The following is a 21,864-nucleotide window of genomic DNA, read 5'->3' on the forward strand; positions in this document are numbered from 1 at the left end:
GGTAGAGGATTCTGCACTGTATTCAGCAATAGTGTTGTCACGAATGTCAAGACATATCATTAGATTCTGTATTGTTGAAGATGGCCATTATTGTGACTCTTACCTCAAACAGGTGGCAATGCATTAAAAGGAAGAGAGAGGTGAAAGTGAAATTTAGGCCTCTTAGAAAATGAATCTGGGAAGACAGTTTTGGGGAACAAGTAAATGGCAGAGGAGTTAAACAGATATTTTGTACAAGTCTTTACTGTGGAAGATACTGAAAACTCAATTAATATTAAAGGAATTAAGTACCATCACCATCATTAAAGAACTAGTATGGAATAATTGTAGGTTAGATGGGCTTCAGATTGGACGAGAATGGAATAGTGTAGGTTAGATGAGATTCAGATTGGTTCCACAGGGTGGTGCAACATCGAAGGCCGAAGTGTCTGTACTGCGCTGTAATGTTCGATGTTCTATGTTCACCCTAACAGGAATATACTGTCTCTGGACTCTTGTTATCTCATTTCTGAAGGTTAAGTAAAGTTGGCAAATGGAGTATAATTTAAGAAAATGTGAAGTTCATTTTAGAAAGGAGAACAAAAGAATAAAATATTATATAAGTGGAGAAAAACTGCTGCAAGCTGCAACACAAAGGGACATCATCTAAGTGTTGTTCAACATGGAGGAGTACTGATTCATCAGCAGAGGGAGGATGGTACATGGTGATCAATAGGAGGTTTCCTTGCCCATGTTTAACCTGAAACCATGAGACTTCATGGGGTCCATGTCAATGTGAAGGACTCTGAGAGCAACTCTCTCATGACTGTGTACCACTGTAGCGCCACCTCTGTCGGCTCAGTCCTGCTAGTGGGACAAGACATAACCAGGCATGGTGATAGAGATGTCTGGGACATTGTCTGCAAGTTATGATTCTGTGAGTATGACTACATTAGATTGTTGTTTGACTGGTCTGTGAGATGGCTCTCCCAATTTTGGCATTAGCTCCAGAGGTTAGTAAGGAGGACTTTGCAGGTTTTAAGGGCAGTTTTCGCCATTGACTGTTCCAGTGCCTATGTTGATGCCAGGTGGTCTGCTTGATTTCATTTCTTTGTTGAGACTTCATAGCAGTTGAAACACTGAGTGGCATGTAGGCCATTTCAGAGGGCACTTGAGAGTCAACCATATTGCTGTGGATCTGGAATCACGTGAAGATGGCAGATTTCCTTCCTGAAAAGGACATTAGTGAACCTGATACATTTTTCCAACGATCAACATTGGATTCATGGTCATCAGTAGATTCTTTAATTTTGAATAACTCTTAGTGAATTGTAGTTCCACCATCCGCTGTGAAAGGATTTGAACCCTGATCCCCAGAATATAGCTGAGTTTCTGGATTAATAATACCATTAGGCCATTGTCTCCCAGATGAGATCTTAGTATTATTGTTCATATTTTTCTATTGTTAGTGGACAGCCTAGCATGTTTTGTAATGGTAAACAAAGTTAAGATAACATAGTTCAGTGGAGCATCAGTTAAAAACATTTGGCTTACTCCTCTGTGGTCTCAGGTTCAAATCCCATTATATTTGTGTTGAATGTCTAGTGATGTGTGTTATCAGTTTGTCAGTTCTCTGTCAGCTGTTTTCCAAATGGTCCTTTGGTATCGAACTGACTGTTTCAGCTTTGTGGCCACACAATTCAGAATCTACAAAGCCGGAGAGATGCAACAGGACCTGCAAAACTGAATCTATAGCACTTACGGAAAAGTACTCACAGGAAAATTCGCATATTTAAGATATGACATTTATCGTCAGCAGTGTTTGTAATATAGTTAACCAGAGGCATTTAAAGTTCTTCAAATATATTTATCTAGAGACATCTTCCTACATTCTGAAACATAAAAATAATGTTGAGATGGTGTCAATATGCTATTATTGTAACAAAAGTACACTTTTCATCCTGTGGCAGTAAACATGAAAAGATATATTTCCTGATCAGATTTCACAACTAAAACTAAAGGCAATGAGACATAGGTTTGAAAATCCTAGAACATCTCTGCTACTGTGAATTAATGAGAGTTAATTTCAAAACTATAATTGATCATAAATTATAGCTGAATTTTACATTCCTCTCCAGTTGGGAAAGCCTTGGGATAATGTAAATTCCAATGGGTGGCTTTCTGGCTTTTAGCTACCCACTCCTGGCCTGTCTGAAAATTATGGGTGGCCGAGGGAGTTGTGAGGCAGTTTACTCAACCTTGGACATATTGAGGTCCTGAAATATGCTTCAAGCAAATAATCCTCAAGGGTGCTAAGTTGTGCTGCGAAGTCAGTCAGGGGAGCATTCCACAGTCAGTCCTGGAAATGTAGGCATTAATGATCAGTGGTTATTATGGAGAAGGTTGTGATTCCAGGGATAATGAGAAGCTCAAATCCGGTGTCTGTGTTCATTGCTGTTAGTTGCTGAAGTAATAGTTATAGTGAAAGAGGGCTGTGGGATGAGGGGGTCTTCACGTGTGAATATCACTCTGATCCCAACATGAGGAGAATGAAGGGACATTGATAATTATAGAAAGGGGATGAACACGAACAGATGAATGCAGAAAAGTTATCAAGGGATACAAGGGCACCACCACCAAAGATTACATAACGGGAGAAGAGATCATCCTGTGTCTCACATGGAGCTTGCAAATCACTCACGTGGACAGAAAGTTGAAATATTGCTATCATTAATCCAAAGTAAACAGCACAATAAAGACAAAATCATGGTCATCTCATGCAGAGTAATGCCATTCACCTGGCATCTAATTACAACTTATCGACAGAATTCTTTTTGTAAGAGTGAACATTAAGAATTATGACCTCAATCAATCATGACCATGACGTAGTTTGCAGTAATTGCCTCCATGTCATGTCAGATAAGCAAGACTATTGAGAGCCAAGCTTATCTGGATTTGCCATTTTGATTCATACCTCATACCTGATGCAAAAAGACAATGCTTTGAAGCTGGCAATTTTGCACTCTAAACTATATGTATACAGCATCTGTGATATTCAAGAGTGGCTTTTTTTTTGGAAGGGAATGCTGTGATGGTGTACTAAGGACAGATTTTCAGTCACTCAATGAAACATTCTGCAACATTCATCTGGTTAAGGTTGCAATACCTCAGAATCCCTTACTGAAGTATGATTTTATTCTTTGTGAAGTCTGCATGCCACATTGTGTCAGGGCACAACATGATAATTCATAGTGATTGATGTGAGGGCTTAAAAGAGCCACTACTGAAACACTGTTCTCTTTCTCACATTTCCCACAGATTATTGGCTTATGAATTTGATATGGATCTCCTGGTTGGTCGATTCCTATGAGCTTGCTGCACAGACAAAGAGAGCATTGAAGGAGAGAGCAATTGCAACATTGTCACAAACCAAGCAAGAACAACAACCTCCAGATGTTTCCACAGTGTCCAGAGGGAGAGGTAACAAATGAAGATCCCCCAAGGAGGTGAAAGGGAAGGAATGCACCCTGCTTTTACCAACATCACTCTCATTTTCTGCAACTTTTGGAAACACAGTGAAGGCACAGATTTGCAAGGTTTGAACTACAGAAGCAATCATCCCAATATGCACAAACAAAGCTGCATTAGAACATTATTTCAATGAGCCACCACGCACTGCAGCACAGACGAAAATCACCTATACAGTGCATTAAAAAAGAATGGGTACCAATGAACACAGTCCACCGATTTCTCGGCAACAAACCCTAACAAGCAAATAAAACACATCCAGAAGTCCTAGCCACTCTCCCCTAGATTATAGACATCTCAGAAATGACTGCCAGACTACTCAGACCCCTTGGCGTCATGGTAGCCCACAAACACCAACACACTAAAACAGCAGCTAATAAACTTCAAAGATCCTATACAGACAACAAACAAAACTAATGTCATTTAAAAAATACCTTTCAAAAACTGTAACAAACACTACATTGAACAAACTGGCAGAAAACTAGCCATCAGGATACATAAACATTAACGAGCCACAAAAAGACATGATCCACTCTCACTTAAAAATAAATGAGGAAGGACACTACTTCAACTGGGATAACACATCCATCCTAAGACAAGCCAAACAGAGACAGGCACAAGAATTGCTAGAAGCATCAAACAGATATGCTGTTTTGGAAAACGTAGGGGTGATGGATTTTCAGGGAAATGTAGCACGAACAGCCAAGTTTCTGATATTGAGACTGGCTCTAATGCAACGAGAGGTACGTCGGCTTTCAAGAGATCAATTGTGTTAGGGGATTCTGTATTCAAAAGTATAGACAGACGTTTCTGTGGCCAGCAGAGAAAAAGCAGAATGGTGTGTTGTTTCCCTGGTGCCAGGATCAAGGATGTCTCAGAGAGGGTGCAGAATGGTCTCATGGCGGAGAGGGGCAGCAAGATGTTATTGTCTACATTGGAACCAATGACATTGGAAGGGAAAAGGTTGAGATTCTGAAGGGAGATTACAGAGTTAGGCAGAAATTTAAAAAGGAGGACCTCAAGGGTAGTAATATCTGGATTACTCCCAGTGCTACAAGCTAGTGAGGGCAGGAATAGGAGGATAGAGCAGATGAATGCATGGCTGAGGAGCTGGTGTATTCGCATTTTTGGATCATTGGAATCTTTTTTGGATACAAATGCTACAGGAAGGATAGAAAGGGAGGCAAGAGAGGAGTGGCATTTTTGATAAGGGATAGCATTACAGCTGTGCTGAGGGAGGATATTCCCGGAAATACATCCAGGGAAGTTATTTGGGTGGAACTGAGAAATAACAAAGGGATGATCAGCTTAATAGGATTGTATTATAGACCCCCCAATAGTCAAAGGGAAATTGAGAAACAAACTTGTAAGGAGATCTCAGTTATCTGTAAGAATAATAGGGTAGTTATGATAGGGGATTTTAACTTTCCAAACATCAACTGGGACTGCCATAGTGTTGAAGGAGTAGATGGAGAGGAATTCTTAGTGTGTACAAGACAATTTTCTGATTCAGTATATGGATACACCTACCAGAGAAGGTGCAAAACTTGACTTACTGTTGGGAAATAAGGCAGGGCAGGTGACTGAGGTGTCAGTGGGGGAGCACTTTGGGGCCAGCGACCATAATTCTATTTGTTTTAAAGTAGTGATGGAAAAGGATAGACCAGATCTAAAAGTTGAAGTCCTAAATTGGAGAAAGGCCAATTTAGATGGTATTAGGCAAGAACTTTCAAAAGCTGATTGGAGGCAGATGTTCGCAGGTAAAGGGATGGTTGGAAAATGGGAAGCCTTCAGAAATGAGATAACAAGAATCCAGAGAAAGTATATTCCTGTCAGAGTGAAAGGGAAGACTGGTAGGTATAGGGAATGCTGGATGACTAAAGAAATTAAGGGTTTGGTTAAGAAAAAGAAGGAAGCATATGTCAGGTATAGACAGGATAGATCGAGTGAATCCTTAGAAGAGTATAAAGAAAGTAGGAGTATACTTAAGAGGGAAATCAGGAGGGCAAAACGGGGACATGAGATAGCTTTGGCAAATAGAATTAAGGAGAATCCAAAGGGTTTTTACAAATATATTAAGGACAAAAGGGTAACTAGGGAGAGAATAGGGCCCCTCAAAAATCAGCAAGGCGACCTTTGTGTGGAGCCACAGAAAATGGGGGAGATACTAAATGAATACTTTGCATCAGTATTTACTGTGGAAAAGGATATGGAAGATATAGACTGTACGGAAATTGATGATGACATCTTGCAAAATGTCCAGATTACAGAGGAGGAAGTGTTTGATGTCTTCAAACGGTTAAAAGTGGATAAATCCCCAGGACCTGATCAGGTGTACACAGAGAACTCTGTGGGAAGCTGGAGAGGTGATTGCTGGGCCTGTTGCTGAGATATTTGTATCATCGATAGTCACAGGTGAGGTGCTGGAAGACTGGAGGTTGTCAAAAGGCCGGTGAGCCTGATGTCGGTGGTGGGCAAATTGTTGGAGGGAATCCTGAGGAACAGGATGTACATGTATTTGGAAAGGCAAGGACTGATTCAGGATAGTCAACATGGCTTTGTCTGTGGGAAATCATGTCTCACAAACTTGATTGAGTTTTTTGAAGAAGTAACAAAGAAGATTGATGAGGGCAGAGCAGTAGATGTGATCTATATGGACTTCAGTAAGGCGTTCGACAAGGTTCCCCATGGGAGACTGATTAGCAAGGTTAGATCTCATGGAATACAGGGAGAACTAGCCATTTGGATACAGAACTGGCTCAAAGGTAGAAGACAGAGGGTGGGGTTAGAGGGTTGTTTTTCAGACTGGAGGCCTGTGACCAATGGAGTGCCACAAAGATCGGTGCTGGGCCCTCTATTTTTTGTCATTTACATAAATGATTTGGATGCGAGCATAAGAAGTACAGTAAGTTTGCAGATGACACCAAAATTGGAGGTGTGGTGGACAGCAAAGAGGGTTACCTCAGATTACAACAGGATCTGGACCAGATGGACCAATGGGCTCAGAAGTGGCAGATGGAGTTTAATTCAGATAAATGTGAGGTGCTGCATTTTGGGAAAGCAAATCTTAGCAGGACTTATACACTTAATGGTAAGGTCCTAGGGAGTGTTGCTGAACAAAGAGACCTTGGAGTGCAGGTTCATAGCTCCTTGAAAGTGGAGTCGCAGGTAGATAGGATAGTGAAGAAGGCGTTTGATTTGCTTTCCTTTATTGGTCAGAGTATGGAGTACAGGAGTTGGGAGGTCATGTTGCGGCTGTACAGGACATTGGTTAGACCGCTGTTGGAATATTGCATGCAATTCTGGTCTCCTTCCTATTGGAAAGATGTTGTGAAACTTGAAAGGGTTCAGAAAAGATTTTTAAGGATGTTGCAAGGGTTGGAGGATCTGAGCTACAGGGAGAGGCTGAACAGGCTGGGACTGTTTTCCCTGGAGCGTCGGAGGCTGAGGGGTGGCCTTATAGAGGTTTACAAAATTATGAGGGGCATGGATAGGATAAATAGACAAAGTCTTTTCCCTAGGATCAGGGAGTCCAGAACTAGAGGGCATATGTTTAGGGTGAGAGGGGAAAGATATAAAAGAGACCGAAGGGGCAACTTTTTCACGCAGAGAGTGGTACGTGTATGGAATGAGCTGCCAGAGGATGTGGTGGAGGCTGGTACAATCGCAACATTTAAGAGGAATTTGGATGGGTATATGAATAGGAAGGGTTTGGAGGGATATGGGCCGGGTGCTGGCAGGTGGGATTAGATTGGTTTGGGATATCTGGTCGGCATGGACGGGTTGGACCGAAGGGTCTGTTTCCATGCTGTACATCTCTATGACTCTCAGCATGGTATTCCAACCGGAACCCTATCAACAAACACATTGAGTTGGATTCCATTTACCACCCCCTGAGAAAAAGAACCGGAAATGCCATTACTATATGACATGACATCATCACAGGAAATGACAGCACCAATCCAAGGAAACCCAAACCCATAAATAGAAAGCAGGCTATACCACCAATGCTTCATCCGGAGGCTCACTGAAGATGTTACCGAGGATGGTGATGAAATGTCTGAAAATGAACCTTCCAGCTCAGTGAGCCAACCTGCATGCAGAGGGCACAGATTAAAGGTGTCCTGAGGCATTATCAGTGAAATGCATCATCTGCTGAAGCAAAACTTATGCAGGAATGAATATGTGACAATCAAATCCTGATGACCATAAAGATTATATCTGCTTGGAATTCTTTTGCTAGTGACTTGATTCAAGGAATAATGAGGGAGTTGTAAAGTATTTAATAATCCTTGACTCCAAATAAATCTCGGATGTCACTGATGCTATTTTTGCAAGATTACATGAGTTTACATATTTCCCCATGACAAGGTGAGCCCATGCAGTGGGAGTCAGAGTCCAGAGATAGTGTATTCCGGTTCATGTGAAAGGAAAGGCGAGACAAATTGAGGGTTTGATTAAGAAAAAGAAGGAAGCATATGTCAGGTTTCAACAGGATAGATCTGGTGAGTCCTTAGAAGAGTATAAAGGCAGTAGGAGTATAGATTAGATTAGATTACTTACAGTGTGGAAACAGGCCCTTCGGCCCAACAAGTCCACACCGACCCGCCGAAGCGTATACCACCCAGACCCATACTCCTACATTTACCCCTTCACCTAACACTACGGACAATTTAGCATGGTCAATTCACCTAACCTGCACATTTTTGGATTGTGGGAGGAAACCGGAGCACCCGGAGGAAACCCACGCAGACACGGGGAGAACGTGCAAACTCCACACAGAGAGTCGCCTGAGGCAGGAATTGAACCCGGGTCTCTGGCGCTGTGAGGCAGCAGTGCTAATCACTGTGCCACCATGCCGTCCACTGTGCCACCGTGCCGCCCACAAGAAGGAAATCAGGAGGGCAAAAAGGGGGCATGAGATAGCTTTGGCAAATAGGGTTAAGGAGAATTCAAAGGGTTTTTAAAAATACATTAAGGACAAAAAGGTAACTCGGGAGAGAATGGGGCCCCTCAAAGATCAGCAAGGCAGCCTTTGTTTGGAGCCACAGGACTTGGGGAAATACTAAATGAGTATTTTGCATCAGTGTTTACTGTGGAGAAGGACATCGAAGATATAGAATGTTGGGAAATCGATGTTGACATCTTGAAAGATGCCTATATTACAGAGGAGGAAGTGCTGGATGTCTTGAAATGCATAAAGTTGGATAAATACCCAGGACATGATCAGGTGTACTGTAGAACTCTATGGGAAGTCAGGGAAGTGATTGCTGGGCCCCTTGCTGAAATATTTGTATTGTCGATAGTCACAGGTGAGGTGCCAGAAGACTAGAAGATGGTCAACATGATGCCACTATTTAAGAAAGATGGTAAGGACAAGCCAGGGAACTATAGACCAGTGAACCTGACATCGGTGGTGAGCAAGTTGTAGGACGGAATCCTGAGGGACAGGATTTACATGTATTTGGAGAAGCAAAGACTGATTAAGGATAGTCAACATGACTTTGTGCGTGGGAAATCATGTCTCACAAACTTGATTGAGTTTTTTGAAGAAGTAACAAAGAGGATTGATGAGGGCAGAGCAGTGGACATAATCTATGTGGATTTCAGTAAGGCATTCAACAAGGTTCACCATGGGAGACTTATTAACAAGGTTAGATCGTATGGAATACAGGGAGAATTAGCCATTTGGATACAGAACTGGCTAGAAGGTAGAAGACAGAGGGTGATGGTGGAGGGTTGTTTTTCAGACTGGAGGCCTGTGACCAGTGAAGTACCACATAGATCGGTGCTATGTCCACTACTTTTTGTCATTTATATAAATGATTTGGATGTGAGCGTAGGAGGTATAGTTAGTACGTTTGCAGATGACACTAAAATTGGAGGTGTAGTGGCCAGTGAAGAAGGTTACCTCAGATTACAATGGGATCTTGATCAGATGGGTCAATGGGCTGAGGAGTGGCAGATGGAATTTAATTTAGATAAATGTGAGGTGTTGCAATTTTGGAAAGCAAATCTTAGCAAGACTTATACACTTAATGGTTAGGTTCTCGGGAGTGTTGCTGAACAAAGAGACTTTGGAGTGCAGATTCATAGCTCCTTGAAAGTGGAGTCACAGGTAGATAGGATAGTGAAGAAGGTGTTTGGTACGCTTTCCTTTATTGGTCAGAGCATTAAGTACAGGAGTTGGGAGGTCATGTTGCAGCTGTGCAGGACATTGGTTAGGCCACTTTTGGAATATTGTGTGCAGTTCTGGTCTCCTTCCTATCAGAAGGATGTTGTGAAACTTGCAAGGATTGAGAAAAGATTTACAAGGATGTTGCTAGGGCTGGAAGATTTGAGCTATAGGGAGAGGTTGAATAGGCTATTTTCCCTGGAGCGTTGGAGGCTGAGGGGTGACTTTATAGAGGTTTATACAATCATGAAGGGCATGTTTAGGATAAATAGGCAAAGTTTCTTCCTGGGGTGGGGGAGTCCAGAACTGGAGGGCATAGGTTTAGGGTGAGAGGGGAAAGATATAAAAGAGACCTAAGGGGCAACTTTTTCACTCAGAGGGTGTTTGTGTATGGAATGAGCTACCAGAGGAAGTGGTGGAGGCTGATACAAATATAGCATTTGCGAGACATCTAGATGGGTACATGAGTAGGAAGGGTTTGGAGGGATATAGGGCAGGTGCTAGCAAATGGGACTAAATTAGGTTGGGATATCTGGTCAGCATGTAAGAGTTGGACTGTGGGGTCTATTTCCTTGCTGTACATCTCTGTGACTCTATGGCTCTCATGCTGCTTTCTCTTATGTGCAGTGAGTCTGAGAGTGCCCTGTCACCACAATCTGCAGTTTGTCAATCAAGAAGGCTTCCATTCCATTAATGTTTAAATTGTCTATGACCATTGGTGCCAGATACTGGAGGTCTGCACTTAACATTCTCAGGGCTGGCCTGATGTTTACACACTAGTGAACTCCCAGGTTCTTGCCTGCTTCCAAGATCCTTTGGCCCTACAGAGATGGCTACAGGGTTACAAGGATTAGCCCTTTCAAACATGGCGAATTACTCCTTCACAAAACTCTCAGACACACACTGACTGAAGATATAATAATGCCCATGCATTAATAAAACAGGTCATATAGATCATAGGCTTCCTTAAAAATGAGATTTTGATGTCTCGATAACTCAGGCAGAAACTCACGGTATAACCTAAGGTTATACCATATCATTGTGGCATGCTGTGTCCTTTACAACTGGCATCAACAAGTCAGGAAAGTCCTGGATGCAGAAGAAATGGCCCGGGGATAGGTGTTAACAGCTCTCTTCTGTGGATGAAGATGTGGATGGGAACCATATCATTGACTGGAAGGCAATTTCACGAGACCATAATAGGGCCATGCAATATTGAGTTTGAGAAGCCAGATAGAACTAATTGAAACCCACTTCCAGGAAGAATGAACTGGATTTGGATTTTATTATGTCATATTTTGTTGTTTCTATGATAAGCAGCCCTTGACCAGTTTACACTATAGGTGGACCAGGTTATTTCTGTACTCTAACATTTTCTGTTGATGAATACATTTTGTTTTTTCACATGACTTGATGCATGTTATCTTCAAGTGATTCTACCTTAATGTATCTGCACTTTGCAGGTCCTCTTCACAGTTTGAAGAAAAAACAATTGGTGAGAGCTGTAACATGTGAGCTGCCATTGTCCAAGTCCCAACCTTGAATGGCAGTGTATTCCTTTGAAAAGTTGAAAGAATGATTCATTGCCTCCAGGAATGTATGGACTCATCAATGACTCTGTAGTCTCACACACAATTCTGGATTAGTGGTGCTGGAAGAGCACAGCAGTTCAGGCAGCATCTGAGGAGCAGTAAAATCGACGTTTCGGGCAAAAGCCCTTCATCAGGAATAAAAGCTTTTGTCCGAAACGTCGATTTTACTGCTCCTCGGATGCTGCCTGAACTGCTGTGCTCTTCCAGCACCACTAATCCAGAGTCTGGTTTCCAGCATCTGCAGTCATTGTTTTTACCTAGTCTCATACACAAGGTTGGTGTAGGTGTAGATGATGTATGTGAGGATTTTCCTACCACATTCCACTTAACATTGATTGTAACCTTACTGTTGTCTGCATTAACGTGAACGGTGTTAGTGAGGCCACATCTGGTGTACTGTGTCTAGTTTTACTTCCTGTATTTAGGAAAGGATAAACTGGCATTTGAGACTGTTCAAAAGAGATTCACTAGCCTGATTCCAATGATGAAAGGTTGACTTATCAAGAATGGATGAACATGTTAGGTCTTTATTCATTTGTATTGGCAAGTCTACCTCCTGTATCTTCCACCAACTCAGATACTGACACTGTCAGTGGGTATTTTATCTAGATTAGAGTTGGGACATGTAGATTAGAGTTGGGACATGTAGATTAGAGTTGGGACCTGGATGACATGTAGCTCATGTCATCCAGGGTCTGGTAAGATTTGGTCCAAGGTGTTGCAAATAATTGTTTTAATTAGATCCTCAATTGCCTATATGTTGTTTTGACCCAAGTTCAAAAACGGTATTGTCCGATATTCCCATCAGTACACAAAACTTAAATAAATTTTCACATTTTGTTAAATCCATATTTGCAATATTACAATCCAGAGAAATTACTTGATTCATAATATTAGTAATCAGCCCAGTTTCAAAATTTTCATTTTCACTGTAGAAGTTTGAAAGCTGTTTTTTTTTCTGGGCCTGATGTACAAACAATCAAGTTCTTGGGGGAAAAAAGTGATTTCATTAGCTATTACATTTAGCCCAGTAACTTTATTCTATGATTTAAGTTTTATCTTTGGGAATAGACTACGGTAACTCATCATTCTAGTCCATTAACGATTAGTTTACGAAAGCCCACAGGTATTTGTTTAAATTCTATCCGTTCACAAAATGAACATTTATTTTCATTAAAGGACAATAATAATCTGTCACTAATTGAAAATATAATCAGTTTTCCATGAAATAATTTTGCCAGTTGAATTTGTCAAACAAACCTATTAAAATCTAGATGTGACTGGAAAAAGATAACTTGCATTTGAATGGTTACCTTGGACTGGAATTTAGTTTTACTAAATTGTTTGACAGTATAGATAGATACTGTAAATTTAATATAAATAGCAAAAGCTGGGAAATACGTAGAAGTGAAGAGAGAAAACAGTGTTAATGCTTCTGGCTCATGGGCTTTTGATAGTAGATCATTGACCTGAAACATTAATTGTTTCTATCTCCATAAATGATGCCTGATCCTTTGAATATTTTGAGCCTTTGCTGTTTCTGTTTTCGAAGAAGTACTAAGTATCTTTTAGTCCAATGACAATAAAGTCAAGACCCTTTGGTAATTTTGTTTAACATCTCAATCTTTGTCACTTTTCCAAGGCTTTGACCTAATTTTTACTGTTTATTTTTGTATTTTCTTTATTTTTCCTGTATTTTTTCTGCATGAGCTAAAAGTTAAACAAGTCAAGGGAAGTTTGGAGAAAGAACTGTTCTTGTGGTTTTCTTGCTGTACTCTTATACTAAATGTGAAATCATATTTTTCAAATTATATTTAGGACTGTGTCCTGCATATTTTTGGTTAAGTGTGAATTGCATTGTTTTTTTGGAGGGATTCTCAGCATGAACCTGAGTGAGATTTCTCATTGTATTTGGGAAAACTCAATTCGTTAACTATCATCTCATCCTATGGTGTCCCTCATGTCTGATTCCAATTCTACCTTCCCATGTGTCTTTCCCAGAAGAATTTGCCACTCTGCATCCCTTGCACTGGCTTTCTTTTGTGTAGCTGTTATGCACCTGGAAAGTATCGACAGCACTGCCCTCACTGGCAGCTTATGGTACAGCAGTCACAAAGCCACACTGCTTCTGGCTGACACTCCCTCACACAAAACCATGCAGTACAGAAGAGGCCCTTTGGCCCATCAAGTCTGCACTGACAGGACCTACTCTAAGTCTACTCCATTTCCACTTTCCAATACTTGACCTGTAGTAAATGTTATAACATTTCTCATGCTCATCCAAGAATTTTTAAAAGGTTGTCAGGTTTCCTGCCTCAAATACCTTCTCACGCAGTGCATTTCAGATTCCCACCTTCCTCTGGGTGAATAAAAAACTCAAATTCTCTTAAACCTCTTGCTTTTCATTTTAAAATTATGCCACCTTGTTATTGACCCTTCAACTAAGGGAACAGCTGCTTTCTATCCACTCTGTACATACCCTCATAACCTCATCTCAGTCAGCTCTCCCAAACCTTCTTTTCTGTAAAGAAAACAACTCAAGCCTATCCATCCTCTTTTCATAGATAAATTGCTCCATCCCATGCAACGTCATAATAAATCTCCTCTGCACCGGTCTTCAGTGTAACATATCCTTCCTAGAGTGCACTGACCAGAACTGCACACAGTCCTGCATCTGTGACCTAACCAAAGCTTCATACAGCTCCTACATGATCTCCTGCTCTTATAACCCATGCCATGACTGATAAAGGCAAGTGTCTTATATGTCTTCTTAACCTACCTTGCCACTTTCAGGTATATGTGGACAAGCACTCTCTTCCTATGAGTTTCATAGTGTCCTGCAATTCATTGAGTACTCCATTGCACTAGTCACCATTTAACCATCAGCCCACATACTTTACCTGTCCTTAGATACATCCATCTAAGCAGAGACCACTTTGGGTCTCTGCTACTCTTTCTCCAAGGTCCAGTGGTCACTTGCATCTTGGCATTGTCCACTGAAGCAATATCATATACATCACGTACCTAACTTGAACTTTTACTAACAGCCAGCAAAAGATATCGCAAAGGAAATGAATACAGGCTCCAGTTTTCTCCCACAATGTAAAGCAAATGATGGCATCTATGATGGACTGCTGCACCCAGCTAGCATCTACTGGAACTGAATGTCAACAAGGACCCGTGTGCATTGTAATACCTGATGCAACTTAGCTCTTTCATGGTCAAGGTCATCTTCAGTTTTTTCAGTGAAACACAATGCAAGTTGGGAGTGCAATACCTCATGGTCCATTAAACACTTTCCAGCTCTGGAGTCCGTATTGAAGTTGACAACAGCCTGACACCATACTCTTATTCTCATACATTTCCCCCAACACCACCCCCACCATGGTTGTGTTGTGCTTGACTCTTGACTCTTGTTTCCTCCTTTTTACACCTTCATTTACACCCATTTCATATCCCTAACTTTCCTTTAGAACCATGACCAATACCTTTATCTTTTGCTCTGGCAGCCCTCGAAGTCTGTTTCATTCGTTTGTCCTGCCCTTTGTCAACAACATAATTTTACCATTTTCTGGTTCCACTCTGTTCTGCAGAAGAGATATACCAGACTTGAAATCTTAAATCTTTGCAGACACTGGCAGAACTGCTATATTTACCCATCATTCCCTATACTTGTTTCAGATTATCAGCATTACATTATTTTGCATTTATTCTTTATTTAGTCATCTTTCTCGAACTCAATGTCCTCATCTTTGTCCTCAGATGACTGCTTCTGTTCACTGGCTCCTCAGCATTAATCACATCATCTTGCTGTCTGCTCCAATTATGTTGAACACAGCATGTCAGGCTGGTGTGGCATACTCTTTATGAACTATACTGGAGGGTCCTCCAGACCATTCCAAGTTGTGGAATCAGGCTTTCAGCAGATTCCATGATCGACAAGAAATTTGTGCAGGTTCCATGCCAGCTAGGTGGCCAACATGTTCATCAATAAAGGAAAGTCTGCAGCTCTTTGACCACCCTCTCATCCCAGACCTATCTCAACTATTCCACTTCCTATTGAATTCACTAGAGTCTATCAACATTCATACATGACATATGAAGTAGTGATGTTCCCCTCACCCCACAGTACCCCTGAAAGACCATAAGTGAATGGCATGCTTTTGCCAGCATTTGTCTCCTTTTAAGTTATAGCAGCAAACTTCAGCATAACTGAGACTAGCACCAATAGCGTAGCATAGTCTGCCTTTGATTAACAATAAGACAATAGCATATTCATTGGTGTTACCAGATCTGAATCCCACACCAGCAACATCCTGAGGTTACCAGTGACTAGAAACTGAACTGGGCTACCGATGCAATTATTGTGGTCCCAAGAGCTAAGCTGTCAGTTGTGTGAAGTTTCAAGGAAAAGGTGTTTTGGCTCACAGGATTGGATCTGAGATGAAGCAGTTAAGTCAACCCTACAGATTTTACAGGTAAGGGAACTTTACAGAAAAGAAGGTTTGGGAGAGCTGACTGATTTTGATTAGCTGTAAATGATATTGTTGGAGAATAAATGGGATTTTGTTTTGAAATATTTCAAATTGTATTACATTTAAACGGCTTCAATTTTTTTGTTATTTCTTGTCTGTATCAAACTTCTATTTTATTATTAGAACTGGTGGCACGGTGGCATAGTGGTTAGCACTGCTGGTTCACAGTGCCAGAGACCCGGGTTCAATTCCCGCCTCAGGCAACTGTCTATGTGGAGTTTGCACATTCTTTCTGTGTCTGCGTGGGTTTCCTCCGGGTGCTCCGGTTTCCTCCCACAGTCCAAAAATGTGCAGGTTAGGTGAATTGGCCATGCTAAATTGCCCGTAGTGTTAGGTGAAGGGGTAAATTTAGGGGAATGGGTCGGGGTGGTTGCTCTTCGGAGGATCGGTGTGGACTTGTTAGGCTGAAGGGCTTGTTTCCACACTGTAAGTAATCTAATCTAAACCAAATATTCAGCCTTGTGTCTTTACATTTCATGAAATATTGCCACGTTAAATTACAAAGAAAAACAAAATATGATCTTTCAAGTCTGATTCGATTCTGGGATTTGACTTGTCTAGAAGTGACACCAACTGAGGTCATAACACCCAAAATCAATGTATTTTAATACCGACACAATATCTGTTCTGGTTAAAAATTGGGGAGGCGATGGCCTAGTGGTATTATCACTGGACTGTAAATCCAGTGACCCACATAAAATTCTGGTGACCTGGGTTTGAATCCTGCCACAGCAGATGATGGAATTTTAATCCAATAAAAATCTGGAATTAAGAGTCTAATGATGGCCAAGAATCCATTGTCTATTTTCAGGAAAGAAAAACCCATCTGGTTCACTAATGCCCTCTAGGGAAGGAAACTGCCATCCTTACCTGGTCTGTATTACTTGTGACTCCAGACTCACAGCAAAGTGGTTGACTCTTAACCACCCTCTGGGATGGGCAATAAATGTTGGTCTATCCAGCAAAGCCGTCATCCAGTGAATGAATAAAAAATAAAAAAATTGTGTCCACAAGAAATTTGTGCTGTAATGTATCAGTAAGAATCAAATAGGAAATTGACTAAACAAAACTCTTCTTACACCTTGCCAGTTTCAATCCTCTACATACTTTTGGTAACATAAACTACCTTATACAACAAAGTGTTGCAGTTAATAGTAACTGCTGTTTTTCACAATAGACTTTAGTCGAAGCAATGTGCAGTATTTAAAGTTTTTGATTTTGATTACTTTAAACTATAAATTGTGCTTGTAAAATGCTTGCTTGCAAGGGTTAATGCACATTGAATTTATATTACACTATATAGATCATTGGTGAGACCACACTTAGAGCAATAGTTTTGTTCTTATTTAAGGAAGGATATACTTACTTTGGAGGCAGTTCAAAGGTGGCTCACAAGGTTGATTCCTGGACTGGAATGGTTGTCTAATGAAGAAAGGTTGAAGAATGAGAAGAGGTCTTACCTGAAACATAGTATTCTGAAGGGGCTTGATAGGAAGATGCTTAAAGGATTTTTCCCTTCATGGGGAATTCTATAGATAGGTGCCATAGTTTCTCTCAGCAGGTCACTACTCTTTGGAATTGTCTATGCTTGACAGCTGTACTGGGTCATTGAATATATTCAAAGCTGTGTTAGACAGATTCCCCACATTCCCGATGAAGGGCTTATGCCTGAAACATTGACTCTTCTCCTCCTCGGATGCTGCCTGACTTGCTGTGCTTTTCCAGAGCCACACCATTTGACTCTGATCTCCAGCATCTGCAGTCCTCACTTTCTCCCAGATTCTCCTCAAGGGCAGGTGGGCCACCTATGCCTTCATTTCCCCACCTCATCCCACCAAAAATTTCAGACTGGTCAGGGTGCACTGATGTATGGTGGAAAAGCCTGGATGCATGCCTTTAAAGTTGCTTGTGTTGGAGTATAAAATCCTGCCCACAAACACACAGTAAAATAAAGAAGCAGAGAATAAAGGGATGTCTAGTGTATCAACATGCTCTAGAAGTTGAAAGTGCAAGCCCTGAGTAACTTTCAGCATGTGATAACATCAAGACAAAATTAACTGTTTGTTCAGCCTGGGACTGGTAAACAACCACAGGAAAGAAAACAAACTCCCAGAAAACAAAGTATACATGGTCAGTGACAGCCTACATTATGGAAAAGCCTATAATCCTCACAGAGCCAAATGAATGTTCACTGGATAGGGTGAATAGCCAAGTCTTTTCCCCAGTGTAGGAGAGTCCAAAACTCCAGGGCATAGGTTTAAATTGAGAGGGGAAAGATTTAAAAGGGACCTGAGGGGCAATGTTTTCATGCAGAGGGTCGTGTGTGTATGGAACAAGCTGCCAGGTGAAGTGGTGGAGGCTGGTACGATTATAACATTTAAAATGCATCTGGATAGACGACCAGGAAGGGTTTAGAGTGATATGGGTCATATATGGGCCAAATGCTGGCAAATGATATGAGATCAGTTTAGGATATCTGGCCAGTGTGGATGAGTTGGAGCAAAAGATCTTTCTCCGTGCTGTATAACTCTATGATTCTAAAACACCTTCAAAAGAAGAGACAAGATTGGCAATGAAAATTGGTGGAGTAAAAAATAAAAACATACCATGTATTTTCATCATAAAAATATAACTCTGAAGAAGATGGAGAATATCAACCACAAGAGTGCACTGTTGCATTACTATTTCCAGCTCTACCTAGCTCCATCTGATAAAAGCTAAAGGAACTGCAACCATTTTTATCATAAAGCAGTTTTTGGCACAAGTCAATATTAATGGAAATCTATGCATTTTTTGAGTGTAAAATTTATTCCATTACATTACATAGAAGGTATTTATAGAGATTGTAACAAGTTAAGCCAGGTGGATCTCATAGAATATGAGTTCCCTGATTGGGGCTGTTAACCTGGTCCACTCAGCATGTACTGGCTGACAGATGTAAACAGGAGTGTTGGGGTTCTGCTCACCCTTGGAGCTGATTCTGAGCTAGCTGGGTCAGTGCCCTGTACTCTGCACATGTAAATAAAGGGACTTGTGGCTAATCAGAGGTCAGTAACTTTTCATTAGCAGTCCTATGTGGAAATGATGCCTGGTGCTGGAACGATACCCATCATCTATCCACTTAACAGCCTCAATTGGCAGAAGGCAGGAAGGTTATCAGCAAGTTTTCCCACCCTTATTTGATCAGGGTAGAGATTGAAAGGGAGCAGGTTGCTCAGCCATCACCTTATAAACATGTCACTGAAGCAGGTAGAACACTATTTCCATCCAATTTTGCGAACAAAGGAAAAATGAAGAAATAGATGATAAATTCTAAGAGCAGCTCTTTTCATTGTCATGTTTAGCAGAATCCAATACTGAGAACAATTTTTTTCCTTTCAATCTCCTTTCAATATATCTTTTCAAACAAGTCATTGTTTAAAATTAAATTGTTGCAGAGCAGTTTCAGAATAAAAAAGTTGCAAAAGGATGAAATATTAGTTACTTCTTTTTTGGAAATCTTGTTATGATTCTTCAAAAAGGACAAGGTGACCTTGTTTGTGATGTTTAGTTCTTTCTACCCACTCCCATAAGTTCTTCTTTCACCTAATTGTTTTCCTGGAAATGCATTGAATTGAAAAATGCAGTCAGTCTTTTCAAAGGAAAATAAGGAAAACTGAAGGGCTAATCAATTTGAATGGCTCTCCTATCTATCTTCCCCGTCACTTACAGACCCCGTGTCAGAGGTAAAATTGCCAGTTTAGCCAGGAATCGATAGGTGATAAAGGTATCCTTTTGCATTACTCCTGACACTAATCCATTTTCACTCAAACTGAGTTGGTGCAAGTGCCTTTCTCAGCAATTTCTCTGAAGAATCAGCTTTTTTTTCCTCCATATAACACAAAACATCAAATATTAGCAGCTTTTCACTGAATTGCTTCTTCGGACAGTCCTATAAGGACTAATCATCCTTCAAAAATACTCTCAGTTGGCTATTTTAATTATGGTTTTATTTCAAGCACGTTAACATTTAGTTACTGTTTTTGCTGATAGGAAGATGGAGTCTTTTTATCTCTGGTAGATATTGATAGATATCCTCACATACATTTGACTGTAAAGCAGCAATCTTTTAAAAAAAACTGTATTGTGGTCAACAACAAAAACACATTTTTCAGCAGTTGCCCACTCCACCACATGCCTAATTATTCAGAATTTCTCATTCTGTGTGCACTTCACAATATGAATTATTCACTATTCCATTACAGAATTGACTCTCTTCCAAACAAGCTTTGCCTATTTTCACTATTAAAGTAGGCATTGAGACATTAATACTTTTTGGGTCACCAGAAAAATATAGAAATATGGATGAAAGATGGACCTGCCAGCTGCAATAATCAATGATATCTCAGTTGATTAATTTATTTACTCTCTGAAGTGCTATTTGTTGTATTGTTTCTCGTTGAGCATTTTACATTTTAGACTCTCAGTGTCTTGTTTTTTTTTCATGACCAGCAGATGCTTGTCATCCTTCACCTGTAATTCTCTTTGCCTGTCTATGCACGTTGTCAAAACTGTAAACCTGTCAAATTCTCACAGCCCAGGAGCAGTGGGGTATTTTTCTTCCCTGTCACTTATTGCTGTTCTCACTTGCCTCAAGTGCAAGAAGGTGGTATGTGAAAAGAACCTATTCCTCAAAGCTGTCACATCCTGTAGAGAAAAGATAAGAATCATTCAAAAGCAATTTTCCGTACTTTTCTCAATTGTAGCAAGGAGACAGAGATGCGCAACATACTGCTGGGAAAAATCAGGGCGTGCGACAATGAGTTTTAATGGCTTTGTGAAATCTTTTTTAAGCTTGTTCATAAGATTTGAAATGAAGGGCTGAATTTTTACATTGCAGACTCACTTGCTTTGTGGTTGGCAGGGTTGGTGGGTGGGGGGAGATGCAAGTGTTGCTAATGGCAATATGGGAACATGATTTTTTTGTAGCCTTGGCTTTGCTGCAGCTGGTTAACTCAGCTACAACAATAGCATTGCACTTCATTGTTTCCTGACCAGTCACAGACAACGCCCACTTAGTTGGAGTTCTACTGGGGCAGTCAGTTAGTTTAGTTGGCTGGATGGCTAATTTGCAATGCAGCGTGACGTCAACTTCAAATCCACAATGGTGTGACTTCAATTCCCACACTAGCTAATGTCACCATGAGGATCCTGCCTTCTCAACCTCACTCCCTCCTTGAGATGTGGTGACTTCAGTTTAAACTCAGCATCATTTGTCTGTCTCTAGTGAAAAAGTAGCCCGGTGGTCCTCTGGGAATACGGTGACTTTATCTAGTTAAAGTACTCCCTGCTAGGGTTCAGAATGGCAATATTCTCCATAGATTTCAGAAAATTGCAGTAGATGTGTGAAGACTGGCCTCCCCCTAATCCTAGACTTCTGGTTCTTGATGTCATTGGAGGTCCTGCTGCAGACGATGACTGCCTGAAATAAATGCTGTTTCCTGAAGATAGAAAGAAGACAGGTCAAGCAGGCATGGATGGAAGTGGTAGCAGTAATTGAGGCAGTGATAGCAGACATTGGTCCCTTGAACTAGATTTAATGCACCAAATGGTTCAATGATCTCATGAGTGAAGGTGAGTGACATCCCACTTTCTCTGACAATCACCAAACTCTGACTTCCACAATATTCCTCAATATTTCCCTCCTCAGGATTCCTTAAACCACCATCTCTTGCAGCTCCCCTTACTTTTTTCTCTATACCCACATCTGAATGGCCGACATTCTCACTCAACCTCATCTTATCAAGATCTCACACCTACTCCTTCACTGTCAACAAATGATATCAGTTCAGGCAATGGCCTAGTGGTATTATAGCTGGACTGTTAATCCAGAGACCCAGATAACGTTCTGGGGACCTGGATTTGAATCCTGCCATGGCAGATGGTGGAATTTGAATTCAATTAAAAAAATGTCTGGAAATAAGAACTGACTGATGACCATGAAATCACTGCCAATTGTCAGAAAAGAACCCATCTGGTTCACTGACATCCATCAGGGAACAATATCTATCATTCT

This window comes from Chiloscyllium plagiosum, unplaced genomic scaffold, assembly GCF_037043375.1.
Source record: "Chiloscyllium plagiosum isolate Xiang-an unplaced genomic scaffold, Cpla_swu_hap1 HiC_scaffold_7, whole genome shotgun sequence".
Lineage (NCBI taxonomy): Eukaryota > Metazoa > Chordata > Chondrichthyes > Orectolobiformes > Hemiscylliidae > Chiloscyllium > Chiloscyllium plagiosum.